The sequence below is a fragment of the Martes martes genome (assembly GCF_963455335.1).
Source record: "Martes martes genome assembly, chromosome: 6".
In the NCBI taxonomy this organism is placed as follows: domain Eukaryota; kingdom Metazoa; phylum Chordata; class Mammalia; order Carnivora; family Mustelidae; genus Martes; species Martes martes.
The window spans coordinates 84,018,612-84,043,073 of NC_137893.1; positions in this window are offsets into that span (position 1 = coordinate 84,018,612).

Sequence of the window (24,462 nt, forward strand, 5' to 3'; positions counted from 1 at the left end):
GTGAGAGGGATCCATCCATCCACCATAGCTATATATATGTGTGTGTGTGTGTGTGTGTGTGTGTGTGTGTGTGTGTGTGTGTATTTCTTTTCCAAAAGTAAGTATTGATTCTCGGTGACTGTAAACAGGCCATAAGAATGCTCTCATGCATCTCATCCTCTGATTTCAACCATGCAGATATGACTCTGAGATGACATTCCTCCTGTGGTTCTGGTTTGTTTGTCATTGCTGGGGTGTGTGTGTGTGTGTGTGTGTGTGTGTGTGTGTGTGTGTGTGTGTGTAGGGATTGGTGAGAAGCACAAGGACTACAAAAGCAGGGATAAAAAGGGAGCCATTCTGTGTGCCATTCTGTCCACTGCTGTGGACATCGAGTGGTGTTTGTCATGAGTCTTGGAAGCCAGTGGGTGGGAGGGGATCTCCGACACACCTAGAGCGGGGAGCTGAAGGTCCCCTGCTTTGTAGGCCCCTAGACCCCCACTGCACCTCCAGGCTGCGACTTCATCCTTGGCTGGGGAGGCTTGCTGATAACCCAGTTCCCTGGTGAGTGCCAGGTCCGTGAGCAGCTGAAAGATATGTTTATTTCCTTTTAATGTTGTTCAGGGTTCAATTTACCCAGTGGCACGCTAGTAAATAAATAAGAAAACCAAACCTTTGACAAGGGGAAATATGGAGTTTTCCTCCTACATTCCTGAGTAATATCTCAAAACTTTTGTGACTCACGAGGGCCTGCAGTATTTGGCTAAAGGAGGAAAAAAAAGAAGGAAAAGAAAACCGTCTTGTTTCTTATATATTTGTCAACAGCTTTACAGCAAGTGGAGAATATTCTATATGATGTGGCCCCATGCACCGTACGTGCTGACACCAGTTTCCCTGAGGTCCGTAGCTGTGTCTGAAGCCAGGGAAGTGTAACCTGCATAATTGTATCTCTGAAAAGGGGGCCGTTTGCTACTGCCCAGAACCCATTACCCACCAAATCTCCTGACACTAATCTCCCAGGCCTCCAAGATCTGGGCGTTGGGGGTGGGGAGTTATTGCACAAAAATCGTTCAAATGCTCCGGCTCGGAACACAGCGGCAGTTAAGGAGAAAAAAAAAAAAAAGGCAAATGAGGGAGAAGCTGTTACAGGTGAATGAGGCAGTAGGAGGCGAGACTATCGAGGTGAGAATGACAACTCTGCATTCTGTTACGTGTTTACCTGGAAGGCTTTGAGACCCTATGTGCCAAGTACCGGGCAAGGCACAAGGAAGGGAGGGCACAATAACACTAATAATGTAATCATGACACTGGTAATAATAAAGGGGCCATTTACTGAGCAGGGGCTAGGTGCTAGACACTGTGGGGAGCATATCTCAATGTTGAGTAGCGAAGCTCCTTGTTCTCAGAGTTTATAATCTGGTGGAGGAGAGGGGAGTGGATCTGCTGCCCACTGAAACTCCAAGGATATTTCTGGTCTTGGAGGATAGTTGGGAAAACCCCAAATTGGAGAATTCTTGTTAATTTTGAAATTTGGGCTCTGGTTGATGTTGGAAACCTCATCCCCAACTCTTTGAGGGACTCAGGGCCAAGATAACTAGGAATCCTGGTAATTTAGGTTTTCCTGGGAGAGCTGACCAAATTTAGCATGAAGGGTATGGGCAAAGGGCTGAGGAGGGGAGGGAACTAGGAAAAAATGATAGGGAGAGAAGGGGACACTCATGGCACAGAAAAAGGCAGGAAGAGGGGAAGAGGGGAAGAGGGTGAGATGTCTGACCATTAGGGTGGTGAAATGAATAAAGCCTATGACATGCAGATGAAGGCTGGGTGAAGGCTGGGGGACTTGGAATCCCCCAGCCCTATGCACAGTTTTGAGAAAAGAGGGAGATGAGGGCTGTCGGCTGGCTGAATGGAAACTGTGTTCAGTGGTGGCTGAGGTCTTCTGCATCCTGAAAGGAATCAATGAAAGCGACTGAGAGTGAAATTGCTCCTTCAGTTGCAGGACAGAGTTTGAAGATGTGCCTCCCAGGGAGGGAGAGGGGGAGAGGGAGGGGTTGTGAGTGGAATTCAAGGGGAAGCTGATGGAGGTAAATGGTGGCGAAATCACCATTCTCACCTGTTCTCAGCAGACTCCCCTGTCTCACACCTGGGGTGGAAGAGAAACACTGAAGGGGGATGCCAGGAACTGTCCAAGACCCCAGGTGCTGAAATGGATTCCCAGAACTAGATATTTTGGTTCATAGAAGCTGAGAGCCTCCTACCCAGTGGTTCTCAAAGTGTACTCCTTGGATCAGCAGCATGAGCGTCACCTGGAAACTAGCTAGAAATGCAAATTCCCAGGCCCCAGTCCAGATTGGACAAATCAGAATCTGTGTGGGGAGAGTGTGTGCAACAACAATCTATTATTAGCAATCCCTTCAGGGGATTCTGAAGTACTCAATTTGGAGAATAACTGCTCTAACCAATAGCTTTTTCTGTTCCCAATCTCAGGCCCCTGGCCTTTCCTCCACAGTCAAATCCTGTACACAGTTCTACCATGGCACTTGCCACCCTGCCTTTAAGGCATCTCTATGTCTGTTTCTTCATCAGTGCTGAGGTTTATTTAGGAGGGGAGGGTAATGTCCTACTCCACTCTGAACTGCCAGTTCCTGGCACAGACTGGCACACAATAGGTGCATGGTAATTCTTGTCAATGAATGGATGGGAGGATGAATGAATGAATTCTAGAGAGGTAGTTAAGGTTATCTTTTTTAGAAAGATCTTTTTTATTTGAGAGAGAAAGTGAGCACACAAGTAGGGGGAGGGGCAGAGGGAGAGGGACAAGCAGACTGAGTGGAGAGCCCAACATTGGACTCTATCCCAGGACCTTGAGATCATGACCTGAGCTGTAAGTCAGCCGCTTAACCAACTGAGTCACCCAGGTGCCCCTAAGGTGACCTTTAAAAACAAAGAGATTGGGTCAGTTTCTTGCTTAAAACTTTTCAGTGGCTCCCAATGCATTTAGAATGAAATCCAGCTCCTTACCATGACCTGTGAGACCCTTTAGTCTGGACCTGGTGGACTTACGACTCTGATTTATCCTTCTGTCCCCCTCAGCCACTGCTCTCAGTCTTCCAGATATCCCAGGTTCATTCCTATCTCAGGGTCTTTGCATGACTATGCCCTCTATCTGGAGTGCTCATCACCCTGCTGGCAATGCAACAGGCTTTATTTCATGTCTTAGACATTGACTCACATGACACCTTCTCAAAAAGACCTTCCCTGACTACCCGTCTAAAGCATCACTTCCTTTCCCATTCCATTACCACCTTGGTTGTTGATTCAGTGGATTTTCCTCTTAATGGCACTAGTACAAATTTGTATTGGGAGAGATTCTCCTCCATCATTTCCATATGTCCCTTCCAATGTCCCTTTGTATAAAGGAAAATCATCATTCATATAGACAATCAACATTGCCTCACTTAAAAAGAAACTTTACTATATTTATTTAGATTTTAAGTAAAATCATTGTGAATACTTAGCAAACTCAGCTTCGAGATGAGTTCCCTTCTAGTCATCTTGCTGCCTCTAAGTCTCTTTGGATGGGACTTCTGGAATAGCCATGGATCCAGCCCCTTTAATCCCATCATTGGGAATTATAGACTTAGGGCAAGTTGGGTCTTGTAATCTGGGGTGTTCTGTTGAGCAGGAAGCAAAAATGGGCCACCCAAAGAAAACATAGAGATTATGGCTGAAGACTTCAGTGCATTCAAAGAAATGAGGGAAGGATGGGTGCTTTGGGACCAGGGCTCAAGTTTTGTCATGGTTAATCAGAGGCTTCCTGCCTAACTGGTCATTGTGTTGCACCGGGAAGATTTTAGAGGGATGAAGGTGACTAAGATAACTATAATAATAGTAATTTTTTTTAATGCTTGACTCCATGCCAAGCACTGTTCTAAAAACTCACATTCAGGGTGCCTGGATGGTTCATTCAGTTAAGCATCCAACTCTTGATTTCAGCTGAGGTCTTGATCTCAGGATTGTGAGTTGAAGCCCCATGTTGGGCCCCACAGTGGGTGAGGAATCTTCTTCTAAAAAAAGAAAGAAAAAATAAATAAATAAAATTTAAAAAGAAAGAAAAGTAAAAACACATATTCAGTTAATCCTTATAAGAATTCTTGTAAGGTGGGTGTTCTCCCCCACCCCCATTTTCCAGGTGTGGAAACTGAGGTACTAAGAGGTGAAATAACCTTTCCAAAGGTACTCAGGTAGTTAGAGGTTGAGGCAGAAAATCTAGTTTGAGTCTTAGCCATCATGCTCTACCGCTCTCTAATACTGATGCCAGCAGCACTTTGTTTCTATATAATTTCCCAAGCCTGTCCCCAGACTCTAGCTGGTTCTGAGAGCCCATGAGGTAGCCAGGGCAGGCACTTCACCTCCATTTTCCAGGTGAGGGTGCTGAAGTTGGTGAGGGTAAGCAAACCACCCGAGGAGCCACAAAAAAAAAAAAAAAAAAAAGAGACAGAAGTGGCACTGACATCCCTGCCACCAAGCCTGCCTGCAAGAAAGCCTTGGGGTTGTTTGTCTTCCTACCACCCTCCGTCCATAAGCGCCGACCCCAAGCAAGCAGAGGGCATTTGGGAGATGACACTGAAAGGCAGCAGGCAGGCAGTGTTCCCGCTCCTTTCCCCAGCCCACCCCCTCCCAGACGTAAGATATATATAGCACCAACGGAGAAATGAATCGTGTGTTTGTCTGCAGCCCCTTCTGCAGATCCATCACGGAGCAGCGCTCAGTGCAGATTTTGCAAACAGCTTGAGATTACTGAATTAATTAGAATAAAATTAATCAAAACACCCACCACAAAGGAACCTGAGCGTGTGGAGTGTGACTTGGGTGAAGGAGGAGGTGCAGCAGAGAGATGGCACTGCAGCCTGCACTGGCGGGGCGCCCAGAGCCCACTGGGGCAGGCCGAAAGCCACTGGGGTGGGCTCTGATCCCTGCCGCCACTTCCACGTGCTCCCCAGCCCCCCAGCTCTAGAAAGGGAGAGGACACTGCCCCTTCTGTCCAGGCTGTACATTTTGTAGGGGCTGAAGCTTGGGTCCTGGGAGAGGGTTCGAGATAATAAATGGGAGGGATATGTTAAAGCAGGGATAATGCAACAGATCAGAGATCAGAAGAGCTGGGGTTTCTGGGCATTAGGATTCCAGTTGCCCAGAATGCACAGTTTTGACTTTACTTGCCTAGGTTCAAAGCTTAGTTCCACCACTTACTAGCTATGTGGCCTCAAGCTCTTCCTGGCTATATAATTTCTCTGAGCCCTAGTGTCCTCCTCTGTCAAATGGGGATAATAATAATACCTCTATTATGGTGTCTGGTATACAGTAAGTGCTATGAAAGTGTAAGCTGTTATTATTCTATCTAACTAGTGAAGAGGCCCTGTCCATCTTCCTTCAATCTGGCTTCATATTTCCTTTTTCTTCCTGCTGCCACTATCTCTCCCATTCATTCATTCATTCATTCATTCCATAAACATTTATGGAGTTCCCACTATGTACCTGACATTGGACCAGAGCCTGGGAATGCAAAGATAAGACCCAGCCACTGCTTTGGGGGTTCCCCATCTAACACAGGGGTGTGGATGCACCTGATCAGACTCCTAGGGGGGTCAGAAAATGCTTCATAGAGAACTTTCAGCTATAAAGCTCTAGGTGTATTAGGGAGGAAAGGTATTCTGAGCAGGGGGAACAGCATGTGCAAAGCATTGCCACCAGAGTGAGTAGACTAAAACACACATTTGATGAAGTCATGTTCTGGTTCAAGAACCTCTAATCAGCCCTGTTAGCTCACTGCTGTCCACGTCGTCAGTGGCATGCTTTCTGCGTGGGTTTCAGCCTTCTCCCCAGATCTACCACGTTAAGTGGACTTAACGTATCCCTGTGTTCTCCAATTCCTAGTGCTGCCCTTGAGCTGGGGATGTACATGGTAAGATTACTGTGGAACTTAAATGATTATGTGTATGCAGCAGGTGATTCATAAATAAGCACCCCCCCACACACACACACTAAGCTGCTGAGTCTGGTTCTCTTTATGCAAGCGTGTGCAGGAGGCGGCTCCATGGAACCCAGCGTTTAGAGCACTGGGATCTAGCCTGGAGATCAGCGGCGCAATTTCTAGTCTTGGCTTTGCTTCTAACCGTACTCCTGTTCCTGCCCCCAAATGAATCCTCCCTTTATTTCTTCATTCGCTGAATAAAAGGTCCCAGAGTTTCTTAATAGAGGTGCTTCAGGCATTTTGGGGGGAACAATTCTTTGTGAGATCCTCCCCTTCAGGGCAGGACAGTTTATTATTATTATTATTATTATTATTTATTTGACACAGAGAGAGAGAGAGATCACAAGTAGATGGGGGGGCAGGGGGGTGTTGAGAAGCAGGCTCCCTGCTGAGCAGAGAGCCTGATGCAGGGCTTGATCCCAGGACCCTGAGATCATGACCTGAGCCAAAGGCAGAGGCTTAACCCACTGAGCCACCCAGGTGTCCCCAGGGCAGGACAGTTTAGATCCTAGTAGTGCCTGAGGCATTGAAGCAACCAGAAACCACTCTTCATGGCCACATTTTCAACCCATCCCTTCCTGCCCCAGGGCAGAGATCCCCCTTTGAAAAGCATTTTCATGGTCCTTTCCAGCCCTGTCTCTCTCTCTCTAACGCCTTGAGGAACTCTGCTTGTGCACACACACGGTGCCTAGCGGAGTTCAGGGCACATGATAAGACAGGAAATAGGGGGTCTGTGAGCACCTCCTGGGAGCAGCTGTGGACCAGGCTCTGGAACCACACCGAGAAATTTCACATCTGGTTCTGCCACTTACTGGCTGTGTGATGCTGGGAAAACTAAACCTCTCTGAGCCCCAACACTTGGTTCATCTGTAAAGTGAAGGATGATGATAGTAAGAAGAAGTGCCTCATAGTATTATTGGGAGTGTTAAATACGATAACGAATGTAAAGCACTTAGCCCAGAGCCTGGCGTGCAATTAAATGCTCAATAAAAGGTTTATTGGGTCATCTTAGGCAAAGTTGAGTATCTGTCACTTTTCTCATCAAACAAGCATAATAATGCCACCCTCCCAGGGCTGTTGTGAGATCAAAGTCAGCAAGGCACACGCATGCCGGGCACTGTTGGCCCTCAGCAGGGCACATGGCTGATTCGCCATGATTTGGAGATCAGTCTGGCAGCATCTTTCAAAATTACAAATGCACTTATCCCCTGGCCCAGCAATTCCATCTCTAGCTAATTTTCCTATATATTCCCAAGTGTGCAAAATAACATATGTACAAAGTCTGTGTTAGCAAAAGATCGGAAACGGATGGCCATATCCATCCATTGGGGATTGGTTAAATCAATTATGGGACATAAATACACTGGGATACTAACAGCTGTAAAAGGGAATGAGGAAGTTCTTTATGTACTCATATGGAAAGATCTCCAAGATATATTGTTCTGGAGAAAAAAGAACGAGGTGCTATAATGCCTCCATTTGTGTGCTTGTCTATCCGTAGAATATCTCTGAGAGGATTCACAGTAAATCAGCAACAGCGGCTGTTGTCTTCAGGGAGGGAAAGTGGAGTGCCAAGAAGGGAGGGAGTCTTTTTGAGTTTGGAACCATGTGCATATAAAAGCTATTGATAAGTCTAAAACCTGACTTAAAACATCAGGGACTGTAATGAGCCCAAGTCTGTTGTGAGGTCTTCTACTGGGGGATGGCTGTGAAGCTCAGTTCCTCCCATTTGGGGCATATGGCCCATTGCTCTTGCCTCCAGCAGGCACTTCTGAGGCCGAGAGGGAGGCCCAGCTGGGGGCCAGGAAACATGGCATCCCCTCTGGGCAGGCAGCTGCTTGGTTGGTCCGCTGCACCCTGGGAGGCCACTTCTTTTCCCCCAAGGGTCTCCACGTGTTTGCACTTAAACTGGGGCTTTGGTACCAAGCGCCTGATAGCTCTGCCCAGGACTGTGCCACCCAAGGGCTCTGTGGGTGTCCGTGTGATTGGAAAAGGAGTCCTTAGGTGGCTTCTCAGTGGCTGCCAGGGAGGAAACTTCACAGATGGCTCTGGCCCTGTGCCCCTTTTCCCTGCCGGGAGCAAAGGAGCAGCCGCTGTAGCTCTGAAAGAATGGAGTGTCTGTCCCTGCAGCAGGATTCAGAGGCAGGCAGGTGGAAATGCAGGGGCAATGGAGTCTGACACACCGGGGTTCAAATCACTCATGTGATTTGGGGCAGGGTGTTTAACTTTTGTGGGCCTCGGTTTCCACATCTGTAACACAGAACGATCACACTCACTTCACAGAGTTGTCGCAACACGTGAAGGTCATGTCTATAAAGTGTCTTATCTCAGAGTAATAATTGAGGGAAAGATGTGTGTGCAAGTAGCTTATCCAGAGGGTGATCTTGGGAAACACCCGGAGGGAGGTGGAGGGAGGCAGAGGAAGGAGGAAATCCAGGAAAGGGTGCATGGAAGAGCAGTTCCTGCCCAGGATCCTGGGTTCAGTCCTGCTGGGTCTCTGGGGAACCGTGTGGAGCAAGCCTCAGAGTTGCCCCAGTGAGGGACAAGGCTGCTGGGGTATTTATACGTCGGCTCCTATGGTCTGGTGGGTGAGGGCTGCTCTGGGACACTTAAAGCCCTCACACTTCCAGCCTGCCTGGAGCTCCAGGCAAGCAGTCCGGGGGTGGGAGGAGGGGAATCAAAGAAAGCTCTCAGGCAGAGGAATGCAGGTCCTTGGAGCAGGAGCAAGTCCAAGGGCTACACATGGGATGAGTGAGTGCGGAGGGCATATGGTCAGGGCACAGATATCTGTCACGAGTGCTTTAGTATATGCTTGGCACTGCTTTAAGGACTTTACAAATATTGCCACGCTTAACCCTTACTACAATCCAATGAGACAGATGAAGATACTGAGGCACAGAAAGGTTAAGTAACTTGTCCAAGTTCACCCACCAAGAAGGGGAAGCCAGGATTTTAGCTGAGCAAGTTTGGTTTATTAGGCCTATAGGGACTTTAGAGACCGCCTTTAGGTCAACCCCTTTATTTTGTGGATGAGAAAACTGAAGACCAGAGAGGGGAAGCAATTTGTCCAAAGTCACACAGCTAGTTAGTGACAGAACAAGTACCTGACCTTGGATCTCTCATTTCTTCTCTTATAGCCCCTTGCTTAAACTTGCCCTTTTCTCCTCTGGCTTATCAGTCTCAAGGAGGGCCCAAGGCTCCTGGGGGTGGGGTGGGGGCGGGGTGTGGAAGGCGGCATTCTGGAGAACCGTGGTGCTGCAACATGGAAGCCAGAGTGCCATTAATCGGCTGGGAAGGCGAGCATGGCAAAATCAGATTATGATCTTTAAGAGGCGTGCTTAGAATCTCAAAATCAGCCAAGGAATCAGGACCCAGAGGAGGTATGTGTTGCCTGTCCCTGCTTTTTAACCCCAGGCTGGCATCAAGAAGGAAAAGACGAGCTGGGCTCACTAGGGTGTGAAATTTCCTTTTTGTCTCCTGAGGTGGGGAGGGAGAGATGAGAAATTGCAATGCACCCGTGTGTAATTAAAGACTCTGGAATTTCTTGAGGATTATGCTGCTCAGAGACACATGGGGGCTCTGGGTGGTCTAGCTGGGCCCTGGCTGATGTGTCAATGGACAGACTAAAGGAAGGAAGGAGGGGTTCTGTGTACGTGTGTGCACACACACCTGCGGGCACGTGCTTGAACTGAAGGGAAATCACAACTGACAAGGCATAAATTCACTCTTACAGCTTTGTACATCTCAGAAAAGCCAGAGCAGGTGCTGGCTGTCCTTGCCTGGAGATAACCTAGAATCTTTACCTTTGGGCTGTCAAGGGGTGTCCTGGCCGAACTCTCATGGGTTGCTGCACAAGGTGTCCATGTCCCAGTTTGCCTAGAATGGGCTCAATTTTAGCTCTGAAAGGCCTACCTTCTGAGAACCCTCTGGTTCTGGACAGTTCTGGACAAGTCAAGATAGTTGGACCCCCTAAGCATGACCCTTCAGTTCCCATCCTTGCTAAGGCTGGTCTAAGAGAAGCCAGCTGGGTCAGAAGACTGGGCCTATGGGGGCTGGATGAAAGCAAGGCCATAGGCAAGCATCCAAATCTGTCACCACCCTGGCTAAGTGTCCAAATATGTCTCTAAATCTTGTCTTTGGTTCTCCTTGCCCTTATCTGGCTGCTCCCTCCAATCAAGTCACACTCCTGTCGGAGGCCATTACTGCTCTGGGAAAGGCAATCATTCCCTTGGGGGCCCCCTGAGCCTGACTGGTGGTTGGGTGTGCCTGGGAAGGAGCCTGGTGTGGGAACAGGATAGGACAGCGCAACTTGAGATGGTTACTTTCCCTCTCTGGGCCCCAGTTTCAAATGAGGGGATTAGGATGAAAGATTTCTTCCTCTTTTTTTCTTGTTCTTTCTTTCTTTGTTTCTCTCTCTCTCTCTCTCTCTCTCTCTTTTTTTTTTTTGAGATTTATGTTTAAATTATGAAAGCAATGCAATTGTTTGTTGAAAAAAATTGAACAGTACAAAAATCTAAAAGTAAGAGGTTAAAGTCCTTTCTCCATATCCCATGGGACAACCACTGTTAACAGTCTTTTTTATCTTCTCAGACATTTTCTATGCATATGCAAGCATGTGAGTATATATAGCCTTTATTTAAAATGTAACACCAATGAGATCGTTCTCTACATGCTATTCTGCAACTTGCTTTTTTTCTGTTTAACAATATAGCCTGGACATCTTTACACACACACACACACACACACACACACACACACACACACTAATCTCCTTCATTGTTTTTTATTAAATATTTTAATTGAAGTGTAATAAACATACAGCGTTAGATTAGTTTCAGGGGTACAATGTATTGATTCTTACCGACTGTAGAATGTTCTGCTGTAAGGGTAACCACCGCTTGTTTAACGAGAACTGCTGGTTTGTAAGGGCCCCACCAGCTCCCAGGCTCACTGCCAATGTGAAAGAGAGAAAAGGGGAGCTTGGAAACCGGTGCGGGTCTTGGGGGGGGGACATTAGCAGATTGTCAGCCCAGGAAAGCTTGGTGTATGTCACATCTCTTCATGGAGAGATTAAAATGATTTGGAGAGGGCTGGGAAGGGAAGAGAACTCCTGAATCCAGACAATTAGGTGTGGGGTGGGGGGTTTTTGAAGAGACACGAAACAGCCCCTCCAGCACCTAAGCTGAGCGGGGCCACATACACAGGCTCTCTGCTAATGCAATGTGACAGGGCTGCAGGGCCTGATAAGTTTTTCCATTTCTTTGTCTTTCCTGAGAGAAGCTCATGATTATCACCTTCTAGGTCACCAGAAGCGGAGCGCAGAGGGACAGCGCGGCTCGGGCGCTTCCAGCTGGCTCCCATCAAGAAGTTCGAAGGGAGCCTGCAAATACATTTCCTATTATCATCTTTCCACCCCACGATGACTTTCCCCGGCTGGGCTGGGGGAGGGGAGGCGGGCAGCAGACCACTCAGGAGGACCTGGGCAGGAATATTAATGCCCGACGACTTCCTAGCTCAGGGAGGAGGAGCGGCCGCGCGGCCCAGCCGGATCCTAGGAGGGTCTGGAAGCCGGTTGCCGAGCAGCCCGTGGGAGGGACGGATCCGCCGGCAGGCTGCAGGGGCCGCCCAAGTCCTAATGAAAACATCTCCGGGCTCCTGGCAGAATGCCCCTGACACACCGCTCCGGCCTCTCTCGGCCACCTGGGAGGGGACGAGCGCAGCGTGCGGGCGACCAACGTATCTGGATGTGCGCGCACAGCGGCAGCGTTTTCCTCCCGGCCCCGCATCCGTCTCTCTGGGTCTAGATAGACAATGCCATCTCTCTGCCCACACCCCATTTGCTGGGAGACAGCCTGGGCTTCTGAATTTTTTATGGCTTCACTTAGCTTGGAGGAAATCCAGAGGTCAAAGCCGGCGCAGACGCTCCAGTCACCTTGCCCGTCCGGGCGCGCAGCCTTTCCGAAACGGGCTCACCCATGGGGCCCTAAATTACGGCGATTACACTGCAATTCTCAGCGCGATATTACTTTGATACACTACCTGCTGCAGCCGGGACCGGGAGGCGTGCATTATTTACCATGGAGGCTGCCCGCGCTGCGCACCAGAGCAGCCAGCGCTCCGCGGGGGTCCCTCCTGCCCCGCCCGCGGGGTGCGGGGTCTTGCCGGGGAGGGGACTGGAGCAGCCACCCTCTCGCGGAATGACCCTTTCCTGACTGCAGTAGACAGACCAGGAGAGGAACGAGTGACAGAAGTGGCAGCTTGCGATGAGGTTGGGGTGGGCGGGTGGGTCGGGAGAGGTGCTGAGCCCCCGGCTCCTCCCGCTCTTAAGGGCACGTCTGGTCCCCTTCAGCCAGCCTATAGGCGACTTTGTCGCTCGCGCCTCGGGAACCGCCCGGGGGGCGCCCCCCGTGCGCACTGCTGGCTCCCGGACCCTGGCTAAGGGCTAGCAGCCCATTAACCCCTCACCCAGGCTCGGCGGCTCGGCCCGTCGCGGCGGGTGGCAGAGACGCAGGGAGACTGGGCTACCCCCTTTCTCTAGGTCGGTGGAAGCTGGGTTGGCCGCCGCGGAAGCCTGGTTCCATCCTCGCTGCGGGCTGGGGACCGGAGTGGGGCAGCTGGCCTCTCTCCGGCTCCCCCATTATGACTTGGCATCAGCATCTAGATTGCAGGTTACTTCTGCTTTTATCCAAAGCGGTCCTTAAGGGAGATGGATTTCTGATTGAAATCCAGTCAATTGGCGCTGAGGCTCGAAGGGCGCAGCGTGAGCACACTTCTGGGGAAATTGCCCTGGGTCTGAGAGGAGGGGTAGGGGAGGGATCAGGAGCTCCGGGCTCTGCTCAGGCCCTGCTCTGGAGCCTGTGAACAAGCTTCCTTTTACTGCACTATCCCTAGGAGTTGCTCCTTCTCCCAGTGCCCTAGGATTGATGGAGCTAGAAACCTCCAGCAGGGACTGCTCCCCCACCCCCAGGTGTTGGGGGGGGGGTCACTGCATCCAGTCTTAAGCATGCAGGCAGTGTGTGATTAATGAGGTCCAAGAGGAAATAAAATAAATAAATAAATAAAAATGAGGTCCAAGAGGGGACCCAAGTCAGTGAGATGGGAGTGTCTGTTTGGGGGGCTGGGGGAGGGGTGGTGAAGGAGGATGGTCCGCAGTGGGTCCTGGTGGTTGTTGGTTCAGATGTAGATTAGTGTTGAATATTCTAATTCCTGTTCTCCAGGATTCAGCAACAAACAGGGAGAGGTAACTGATCTCTACAGGACAAGGCTAGCTGGGGACAGCCCTGCCATTGGTGCCTGATGGAGAGGGCTGCCCCCAACACTGAGTGATGTGCCCAGGTCCTTGTTATCTGCCTCCCCTCCTGCAGAGTGCCCCCACCTCCACCTCAGGCTTCCCTCTCCATCCAAGAGTAGCTGTGGAGCCCTGGGAAGGCATCTTTGGTCCCCCACATCTCTCCCTCTCATCCTGAAAGTCCTTGATGTCCAGGTTCTAGACACTTTATTAAGCCTTCCTCTCTAGCAGAGGCTGACTTAAAATGTAAATTCTCCTGGGAGGGGCAACTCTTTGAGTCTTCAAGATCTTCTAGTGGAGTGGTTTATTCGCCCATCAGCCACTGGAGAATGTAGGTGTGGAAGAGCTCCTGGAAGGAAGCAAAAGACGCAGGAATTTTCCCATGCTTCCCAATTGCCATGGCTTGGGGTGGAAACAAGGAAACTGAGCGTAACACATTCCTGGATATCCCAGAAATATCAGGAGCTCCTTCTGCCTGCTCTTCCTGGGTCAGCGAAGAACACATATATCATCTCTCTGTCCACTTTGGGACTTGCCTGAGATGAACATATTTTTCAAAAGGAATCCCAGCCGCTGCTGGAGCAGATGGCTCTGTGGGAGCAGCCAAGAGTGGGGGAAAGAGCACTGGCTTGCAAGTGAGGAGCCCCAGGGCTGTGCCCTGCCCCTGCCCCTTGTGAGCCAGTGGCCATGTGACTGTGGGCAAGTCACTCCCTGGCTCTGGCCCAGGTTCCCTTGTGAAGAACGAGCAGGTGCCCTGTGCTAGGTGAGCAGAGGCCTCGCTCCCCTGCAATAGTGAGGACAGAGCCCATCCTGGCCAGCAAGGAAGGTTTATTTCCCTATTTATTTGTCTGTTCAGCTGCAGATGGCAGGGCCATCTTCCAGGCCCGCAGCAGCCACCGCTGTGTTCGTGCTTCTCTGCTGTAGCTGTTTGCCTGACTAATGGATTTAGTGGCCTCCTTGGCTGGGGCCTTGTCCCTGTGTCCTCTTGCCCATTTACCTCTGGTCCATCCCTGGGGTTATTAGGAGGAGCAGCCCTAGGTGTGGGGGGTGGATGAGACTAGAATATCCACCATCACTGACTGACCCTTGGGTTTGGAAAGGATCTTAAAGACACTTGGTCCAGCTGCCAACTGTTGCTTCGGACCCCTCCTCAGAAGCTCCGCCTTTCATAGGGGGAGGCTCACTACCTCTCGCCTGTCCAACTCTCTTAGAAAGTTGATCCTTTTCTGGAAACAAAGTCCAGTCCACTGTATCTTCTCCCCTTAATTCTAGCCTTCTTCTTGGGGGCAGGATTTGGAAGGAGTGAATCCTGGAGGATTCACAGGACAGCCCTTCCGGGATGATGGGGCGGCCATCTTGTCCAACCCCACCCTCACTGTCTTCTCCAGGCTTAACCTGCCCAGCAGTGCCCAACACACGGCTGCAGTCCTCACACCCCTGCTTCCAAGTCCCCTCCCGATCTTAGCCCTGGCAAGAATTAATTGAGCTTCCAGGCTGACGGCAGAGGCCCTGGTCTTCAGGGAGCTCCCAGTCTGGGAGATAGTCTTCCTAGGACCAAAAACTGACTAACGAAATTACACAGGTATTTGGGACTGTTGAATTTCCAGCTGAGGTGGCTGCTGGTCCAGAAACCTCCTCAGAGGTGAGTGGGTTTAGTTATCTTCCAGGGAGAGGAAATTTCCAGCTCTGTCCTGCCCTTTCTCTGGGATCAGCAGATGCTCTGAGGGGGGTGCTGGGACCTACTCCGGTGCCCCCACTGTCCACCAAGAGGGAGAAAGAGATCCATGAGAGAGAATGTGCTTCAATTCTTCCATTCCCCAACCAGCCATCCTCGGTGGGGAGAGTAGAGGACACCCACTAGGTTTGGTACCACAAAGATCTGGCATCCAGTGGCCATGTGACCTTGGGGAAGCCACCTGGGCATCTCAGATCCCAGAGATTCCATTATTTCTCCTGACTCCTAGAAGATGTTCCCGGAGGAGCCAGTCAACACTGGCAGGGAGTGGGCCTTCCACATCTAGTCCCCTTCCACCCGCCCCCAGCTCTTAATTTATTATTAACTCTGGAACTGACTTTGAAATTATGGAAGACCATGTTGTTTCTTTCCTCAGCGTCTCTTATAGTCCCCAAGGGGAGGCGAGCTGAGAGTGCCAGATACACAAATATGCTGTGAAAACCCTGTGGATTTGTGGTTCTAGCAAGGGGAAGGAAATTAGCTGTAATAAGCTGCTGTCGCCTCACATGAAAGCCTCCAACGCAGACCCATGGAGGGGCTCCTGGCCCCCTTCCTCGGCTCTGGCCGCTTCCCAGCCACTTGGCTGGAGTCCTCTGTCTTTATGTCACCTGCAGGACAGTGGCCTCCTCCCCACCTAGTCCTGTGACATCACTGATGGAGGTTATCAATATCCCTGGGCCAGTGAGGAGGAGGAGAAGGAGGAGACCACAGGCACACAGAGAAGCTGCCCTGCCTCTCCCTGAGCGATTAGCTTGAATGGTGGTAGGAGCAGCAGGTGGGAGTCAATTTCATTCTCCTAGAATTACTGGAAGGGAGAGGGTTATTTGGAAGTTTCTGAGAGGTGAGAAGGATTCATTGGGCCCCAAATAAAAGGAGCAGTAGGCGTCTGGCCTTTCCTTTTTCCTGTCCTGGGGAGAACCAAGGTTTAAAACCTTTAAGAGAGAGTGAGTGAGTAGCAATGGGGGAGGGGCAGAGGGAGAAGCAGGCTCCCCGCTGAGCAGAGAGCCTGATGTGGGACTCCATTCCTGGATGCTGGAACCATGACCTGAGCAGAAGGCAGGCACTTTACTGACTGAGCCACCCAGGTGCCCCTTGGTTGGGTATTTTTATTGTAATAAGAGAATGCCTTTAAATACTTCTCAGGAAAGGTGGACTTTTTGTTTTTACCATACTGGGTGAATCTCTGCTAGAGTGATCAATTAGAAATGTATAATTTCTGGGGCACCTGGGGGACCCAGTTGGTTAAGCATCTGCCTTTGGCTCAGGTCATGATCTTGGGGTCCTGGGATCAAGCCCCATGTCAGGCTCCCCACTCAGCCGGGAGTCTGCTTCTCCCTCTCCCTTTCCCTCTTCCCTTCCTCCCCAATGCGCGCTCTCTCTCTCTCAATAAATAAATAAAATCTTTAAAAAAAAGAAAAGTAACATATAATTTCTGAAATCCTAAGAAGCATCCAACAGGATGATCTTTAAGGTATGTTTCCAGCTAGAGTGTTGAGGGCTGAGGCGAGGGGTTGTGTTCCTGGTTAATCTAATATTCTGGTTGCTGAGAGTAGCCCATTCCTTTCAGTTTCATTCTCTTTGTAGTTGAAAATTTGTTTGAGGGCCCCTGGGTGGCTCAGTGGGTTAATCCTCTGCCTTTGGCTCAGGTCATGATCCCAGGGTCCTGGGATGGAGCCCTGCATCAGGCTCTTTGCTCAGAAGGGAGCCTGCTTCCCCCCCAACCCTGCCTGCCTCTCTGCCTACTTGTGAAAAAAAAAAGAAAGAAAATTTATTTGAAACGCACCAACTCCTTCCCATGCCTTAGTCAGCAGGGTAATTAACATTCCTTTCTGCTGAGGCCTCAGTGTATCGTTGGAAAGTGCCCTGGCCAGGCTGTCTTGCCTCCACACCTGGCTTCTGCATCTATAAAATGGGGATTGTGATCCCCAAGGAGAATCAGGTGGGATGGGGACTCTAAGAGAACTTTCTAAACTGTAAAGCGCCAGGCCATCTGAAGGGGTGTATCCTCCTCCAGGAGCCTCAGCTGGGGACCCATTTCCAGGATAAGGAGTTACTGCAAGGAGTGGGGGCTCAGGTGATGGCTCAAGGCTGCTCGGTCTGGGACTTCCTCCCAAGTAATAGGATGTGCTCTTCCCCATGGTTTTCCGATCTTGCTTTATCCTAAAAGTCAAAACACAAGGCCAACTAATGGACAGTTTCATGAACTGGGATCTCGGAGGCTGGCTGTGTGTGTAGAAAACACTCAGTCCATATATGTGGCGTCCAGGTGGGGCCTGATCTTGACCAGTGGTTTCCAGAGTTCATGCTCAGGTCTGGTCACCACCGCAGGCACGGTGCGGGCACCGCGTGTTCATTCCCTGGACGAGAACTTGTGGAGAACTACAAGTTAGATGCCATTCTGGGCGCTGGGAAGGCAGCCACAAATAAGACTGAAAAGGTCCATGCCCTCGTGCAGCCCATACTGAGGTGGAGAGAGACCGACATAAACAGAAAGCTAAATAAGAAAGGGGGTTTAGGTTGTGATGTGCATCTCAAGGGAAATAAACCTGTGGGGGCGAGGCCACTTCCTTGGTCATGGTCAGGACAGGACAGGCTCTGTTGAATGGGCAATTCATGAAACAGAGATTGCCTAAGTCCTTTCTCTTGAATACAAACACTACTACCACACATAAGATAATGACAGTTGTTAATAATCAGCCCTGCTCTGGGAAGGGCTTTGCATACTTTGCAAGAGTCATGTCATCTAGCCCCCACAATGGTCCCATTTTTACCCCCTCTTCATGGAGGAGCAAACTGAGGCACAGAGAGGTTAAGCAACTTATCCGACATCACACAGCTACTAACGAGTGAAATTGGGATTGGAGGGTTCTAGTGGATTTACAAATATTGTTGCTTTCGGGGACTGCAGTGTAAGTATTTGTAACTGTTGCTTGAATAGTTAACGCTCCATTAAGTATTCTTCATTCAATTTGACCCATTTTCAAAATGCATTTGGTAATTTGTAGTTTTATTTCATCCTAGTGAAGAGGGCCTCCCCTGGGAATCGGTTCAGGGAGGTTTGTAGCTCCTAGGGTGGGAGAGAATTCACAAAGCCCTGGGATAGGAAAGCTGCAAAGGCTGTGGAGACCATCTGGCCCAGGGCTCTTATTGTGCAGTTCAAGAAGGTGAGTCCAGAGAGGGGCACATGTCCCCGAAAGACACACGCACACGACACACGGCACACCACACCCACCACACATTTTGTGTCCCCCTCCCTGCAGCCTCCCGCACGTTTTGAGGATCATGTCAGATTCTATTAAGAGTAACCAAGCGCAGTGTTCAAACACGGTTTCAGCCTATTTATCCAGGGACACGGCAGCTTTGGAGGCAGCAAACATGCCCATTTGTTACTATTTGCAAAGATGGTGTACACCAAACATGGGCTTTCTGTAAACAAATTAAAAAGTAATAAAGTGGCCCCATCTGCATACTAGAACACCATGCTTCCATTTTAATGAAGCTTGCTATTGCAAAGCCATTTTGATGGCTTGTCAAACATGCAGAAGCCCACGGCTGAACACGGAAAGGTGCTGTCATTCCTTCCTGAGGTCCTTTCTCCCTCCAGTGTGTGCAGGGTCCCTGCCGTGTGCAGATGGAACAGCTAAGGAGCTGTCCCCAGCCCCCAGACCGTCCGCTAATGCTAGGGAGACCTGACGTGTGCCTATGATACCATTAAATTGTCCAAGTCAGATGTCACAAAACGGTCCACAGGAGCCCCTTGAACAGTAATGAGAGCAGTACTATTTAATCAGTGTTTACCATATGGCAAGGCACTGCGTATCTTCTGTCTGTTCCTTTGAACCCCCCCTTCTCTGCCCTCTTCCTCCCCGCCTGGGGCCCCTGGGAGGCTGAGCTCTATGGGTTGCTTCCCCTGGGCTCCGGGAGATCCCCCCCTGCTTGGTGTTGTCCAATAGGAGGTCGCACTAAGAGATGGAGGAGGAAGGGGAGGAAGGGGAGGAAGGCCGAGGTGGGTGTTTGGGGCGAGATGCGGTGGCCGCTTCCTCTCAGCCCCTCTCCCACAGCATAGCTTTGTTTCCTGCTCCCCATGACCCCTTTCTCCCCAACTTCCTCTAGGCCTAGGGGTGCTAATAGCTCCCCAGTGGTGCCAGCCCTGGGGTTCTTTCTGTGACATCCCTCACTGTTTTCCTCAACTCTGCCCACATCTTTGCAGGCAACCCCTCTGATAGACTCTCCTCAGTGATTTGAATGAACCTTCTGCTTCCCGCCAGGACCCAGATTAACACAGACAGCCTGAGCTAAGCCTTTGCAGATGTGCTCTCCATCCCCATCAGAACAACTCAGGGAGGTAGCTGGCTCTTATTAACCCCATTCACAGGTGAGGAGACTGAGGCTCCACATGCCTGGCTGAGGAAATGGCAGAATTTGAATCAAGTCTGTCAGTCAACAGAGATAAGCTCTTCATCACAGTCTCACCTCCAGGAAGGGGATCAGCCCATCTGGCATGAAATCGTTTATTAGCAAACTTTGATTGAGCATCTGCTATGTGCCAAGCATGATGTTAGGCACTGGGATTTAGTGATAATCAAGGGCTCCCTCTTCCTCTGGAGGACACCACAGCCTGGTCTCTTGATCCTGTGGTTCTCAACCTTGTAGGAGGTTAGCATCACCTGGGGAATTAAACAGAATCAGTGTCCTGGGCCCCACACCCAGGCAATGAAATCAGAATCCCTGGGGCAGTGGAGCCCAGGCATTAGTGTTTTAGGAAACTCCCTTGGTTCCCCCTGCCAAGGTTGAGCAGTGGAGTTGAGGGCCACGTTTGAATATAATGGGGGGCCGGGGTGCAGTTGAGAAGGTTGAGAGAATCTGTGCCTGGGAGGATTTGGACAGGTAGAGGCTGGTAGACGTGAGCCAACCAGGCTGGGGGAATAACTGTTGGCAATTATTCATTCAACAAACACTAGATGGGCAGTCACTCAAACTGAAGCAATCTCTGTGGTGTGTGTGTAGAGATGGGCCTTCTGGCTCTCACAGCACAGGTGCTTCCCTCTGGGGCTCTGGAGATGGCTGGGCACTGGGGAGCTGTCCGCATTACCCCCTGCCCCTGAAGCCAGACCCAGGTCTGTGAAAACTGCTGGTTGCAACTGGGGCTGGGGCAGGGAAGGTGGGGTGCGTCCTGGACAGAACCCCCATCAGCTCTCCACTGCTGAAACATGGACTCCACGGCTCTCACTGGTCTTTCCACTTCCTGCCAGGACCTTTAATTTTCTATCTCACTGCCCATCTACCTAGATAGGATGACAGGATTTTTTTTTTTTTAAGATTTATTTATTTATTTATTTATTTGAGAAAAAGAGAGCAAGCACGAGCAGGGGAAGGGGCAGAGGGAGAGGGAGAGTTTCAATCAGACTCCTCTCTGGGGGCAGACCCTGACATGGGGCTTGATCCCATGACCCTGAGATCATGATCTGAGCCAAAACCAAGAGTCGGATGCTAACCCACTGAGCCACCCAAGAGGCGCAGGAGGAAAGGAATTGTGAGGTAAAGGGAACATCCATCATTCCCTCCCTAGAACACCCATGAGTCTTGTTCCAGAAGATACATGAAGTGGTATCCACCTGCCCTCAGGGAGCCCCACTCTTAAGGGGAGACGAGCCCTGCCTCAGGGAGTCCTAGTCTGAAGAGTGACAAGCCGTGCCTCAGGGAGTCCCAGTCTGAGGGAAGAAACAGCCCTGCCTCAGGGACCCCAATCTGAGGGGAAACACAGCCCTACCTCAGGGACCCCCGATCTCAGGGGAGACACAACCCTGCTCTCAGGAAGCCCCAGTCTGAGCAGAGACACAGTCCTGCCTTCAAGGATCCCAGTCTGAGGGGGAAACCCAGTCCTGCCTCAGGGAATCCCGGTCTGAGGGGGAAGACAGAGCTCTGCCCTCAGGGATCCCAGTCTGAGGGGGAAACCACAGCCCTGCCCTCAGTGAGACTCAATCTGAAGGGGGGGTACAAAACCCTGCCCTCAGGGAGCCCCTAAACAAGGGAACAGAACAGTGACTGTTTCTTCAGAGAGCTGGATGTCTGAGTGGAGGAGATAACACACGTGAGGGAGCCTCTTCTGAATGTACAGTTGAAACAAAATGCCTTCTTGTTGGGGCCCTCGCTGGACTATTCCCAAAGACAACAGAGCTTCTTGGTTCCTGGTCAACAATCTGCTTTCCCCTTTAGTGGGGACCACGCGAATCTGTTGGAGTCCTGGGCCAACCAAGGGGCAGAGATCCTAAAGGACTGCCTAGTGGCCTGAGGCCAGCCTGGTAATGGGGGGGGGATGACCAACAACAGATGTTCTCTCTGTTTTTCCCTTAGAAGTGGCTCGGAAAGTGAAGAAAAGTGAAGAATGAAGGAGGGAAAGGCATGAGCCAGGCAGGATAGCTTCAACCCAGACTTCCAGGGACACCCTCCGCTTTCCCCCTTCTCCCTCCTCCACTGTGTGGCCCTTCTTCAATTATCTGACCTGTTACTCATTAAATGCCCCCCTCCTCAGCCCCAGGGAAGCCATGAGGCACATCAGCCTCATTATTATGTCTAGGCCCCCCAGTGCCCACGGTGACACCAGATGGACCAGCCGCTGATAATGATGGTTGAGCATTCACCATGTGCCTGTGATTGTTGGAAATCTTTATCAGTATTATCATTTAATCCTTACAACAGCACCGGGAGGTGGCTTCTGGTAGTGTCTCCAGCTTCTAGATGAGGAAACGGAGGCCCAGAGAGCAGAAACAACTTGTCCAAGGTCGCAGAGCTGATAAGCACGGGGGCTGGATGCAGGCGGGGGAGCCGCAGAGCCCCTGCCCCCACAGGCTCTCCCCCACTTCTGCTTCTCAAGGAAGTGTGCAGATTAATGAGATGTGGACATGAGACCACGGCTTTGATAGATGGAGTCAAAGGAAGAAGGCCTCACCTCCATGCCCCTTTGTCTACCTGTCCGTCCCTGGGAGGAAAGGAATTCAGGCCGGAACTTCTTCCCGATTCTGCTCTCCTCTCCTTCTCCTGCTGAGAGTCTGAGGGTTCAGGGCTTGCGGCCCTTCTGGCTCAGTGTAAATGGGTAGCCGGGTGGGTTATAAATGAACTGCCCTCTGACACCTGCAGGTCTGTCCAGCCCTGCACAGATGGCAGCCCGGGGCGGGGGCAGGGAACTCTATTAGCAGCACGGCTGCATCAGGAGCCAGCGTAGGCCTCCTTTCTGCTCCCCTCCTGGAGAGGAAGGGGAGTCCTGCTGGCTTCAAGGTGGCCTCAGGCAGTTTCGGGGTGGTATACCCAGCTACTGCTGGGGGTTGGGGCAGTGATTCAGAGCTGGGTCTGTAGGAGGCTAAACCACCACCTATCCAGGGACCCCTGGAGCTAGGATGTGTGCATCTGCTCACTTATGCCTCAAAGGGCCCTATGTGGTAGGGCTGGTTGTTATCCAGTTATAGTTTTTAAAAATAGATTAAAAGAGGTCAAATCACTTGCCCAAGGTCACACAGTCCCTGCTAACTGCAGAGCCAGTGTCCTTGACCATGAGGAACTTGCCCTGCTGCCTTGCTGAGCCAGTCCACACAGCTGAGCCTATGTGCTTCTGCCTCAGTTTCTTCTCTGAGCCGCCAGCCCCCAGTGGAAACACAACCCTGCCTAGAAGGCCTGCCTCTGAGTTTGGGGTCCTGACTCTTTTTGTCCAGCTCTGGCCCCTGTCCATGGTCTTGCTCCCCCAAGGGATTGGTTGTGGCTTCCTCAGATGCCTGCACCTGGGCCTGAGACAGAGTCTGGCACTGTGGTTCAGGGCTTGAGCCCTGAAGTTCCATTCCAGCTCCGCTGTGTGGTCCTGAGCAAGTTACCTAGCCTCTCTGAGCCTTAGTTTCCACACCCGCCAACTGGGGATGATAATTACCTGTGGGGTGGCCAAGGGGTCTGAATTTTTAAATTAGCTTCCCAGGTGGATGCAATGTCCACTAACATGTGAAGCCTCTTTCGGGGGAACGGTCGGGTTATATAGACTTGTTTGGGTGAATGTCAGTCAAGGGAGATCAGATCAGCTATCCTTAAAGTTCTCCGACCTCTCACCCCTCCACACAGAACTCCTGCTGAGGAAAACTCTGGAAGTCCCCTTCCCTTCATTATGGTGCTGCCTGTGAGCTGTACCTTCCATGTTCATCCAAATTTCTCTCATATGACAAGGGGCTCCCACGCATCCCTGGCACAGTGTTTCCCTCTGGCACGGCTTTGCAGGGACCTAGCCCCTGTCTGATACCAGCTGTGTGACGTTGGGGCAGGTGGCCGGCTAATTGCTCTGAGTTTCAATGTCATTATACTTTAAATGGGGCAACAGAAACTAGGTCATAAGGTTGTTACTGGGACATGAGAAGTCTGGAGCCCATGGTCCAGTTGGGGAGACAGACTCATCATCAGATTATAATATAATCTGGTAAGGGCCAAACTGGTCTTAATAATAATTTAAAAATACATTTATTGAGCGCTTACACAGGGTGAAAGTCTGGGCTAAGCACTTCACAAGCCTCATTTAATCACCACACTTATCCCAAGAAGTGGTTTCTTTTATTATGCCCATTTCACAGATGACAGCGCTGAAGCCCAGAGAGGTGCAGTGACTTGCCCAAGGTTACATGGCCAGTAAGTCGCAGCCCTAGCACCAGGAAAAACAGAAGATGGGGGGAGTTGCTCTGCCTGGATAGGCAGGGATGGAGGATGGCAGAGGTCAGGAAGCCTGTTCTGGCTTCTGCTGCTGGTGTAGAGTATGGACAGGTCTCCAGAAAAACAAAGATGGGGAGCAAAGGCTCTGCTGGTTCTGATTCATCTCCTTACCCGTGACCAGAGGTTGATAGAGGGTCACAGCCCCAGAGCTCGGTGAGGTGGACTCTGTCTTCTGTCATCAGGATGGGAGTCCCAACTCTGAGTATCCCTCTTTGCTAAAGGCAATAAACCTGCCTTCTTATCTCTCTCCGCCTTGCTAAGAGGTCCTTCCGTTACTCCTCAGTTCTTCTATCACCATTACGCCAATAATCTGCGTCTTTATGACCAACAGCAGGCACATTATGCTGGTTAGGGATGCTCCCTTGCCTGGTGTTTGCCCAGCTTCTAAGAGGAGACCTGGGCCTCGTTCCCACTCCTCTGTTGCAGAGCTGAGTAGCTTCTTTCTTTTTTTAATAGTTCCACTCCAGGAGTCAAGTCCCCTCATCTCTTTTCCAATCTTTGGTTACAACACTTTATTAATTCCATAGCCATATGGTGTGCAATAGGTCTCCTGGTTCCTGGGAGTCTTGGCTGTGATGAGAGGTTCCTAGAAGGTACTGACTAGATTGGGCCTGGGTGCGGGGATGCTGATACTCACTGAATGTTGCTGAGTGATGTTTCCCGAGCTCACTGGCATATGCAGCGGACATTGAACCC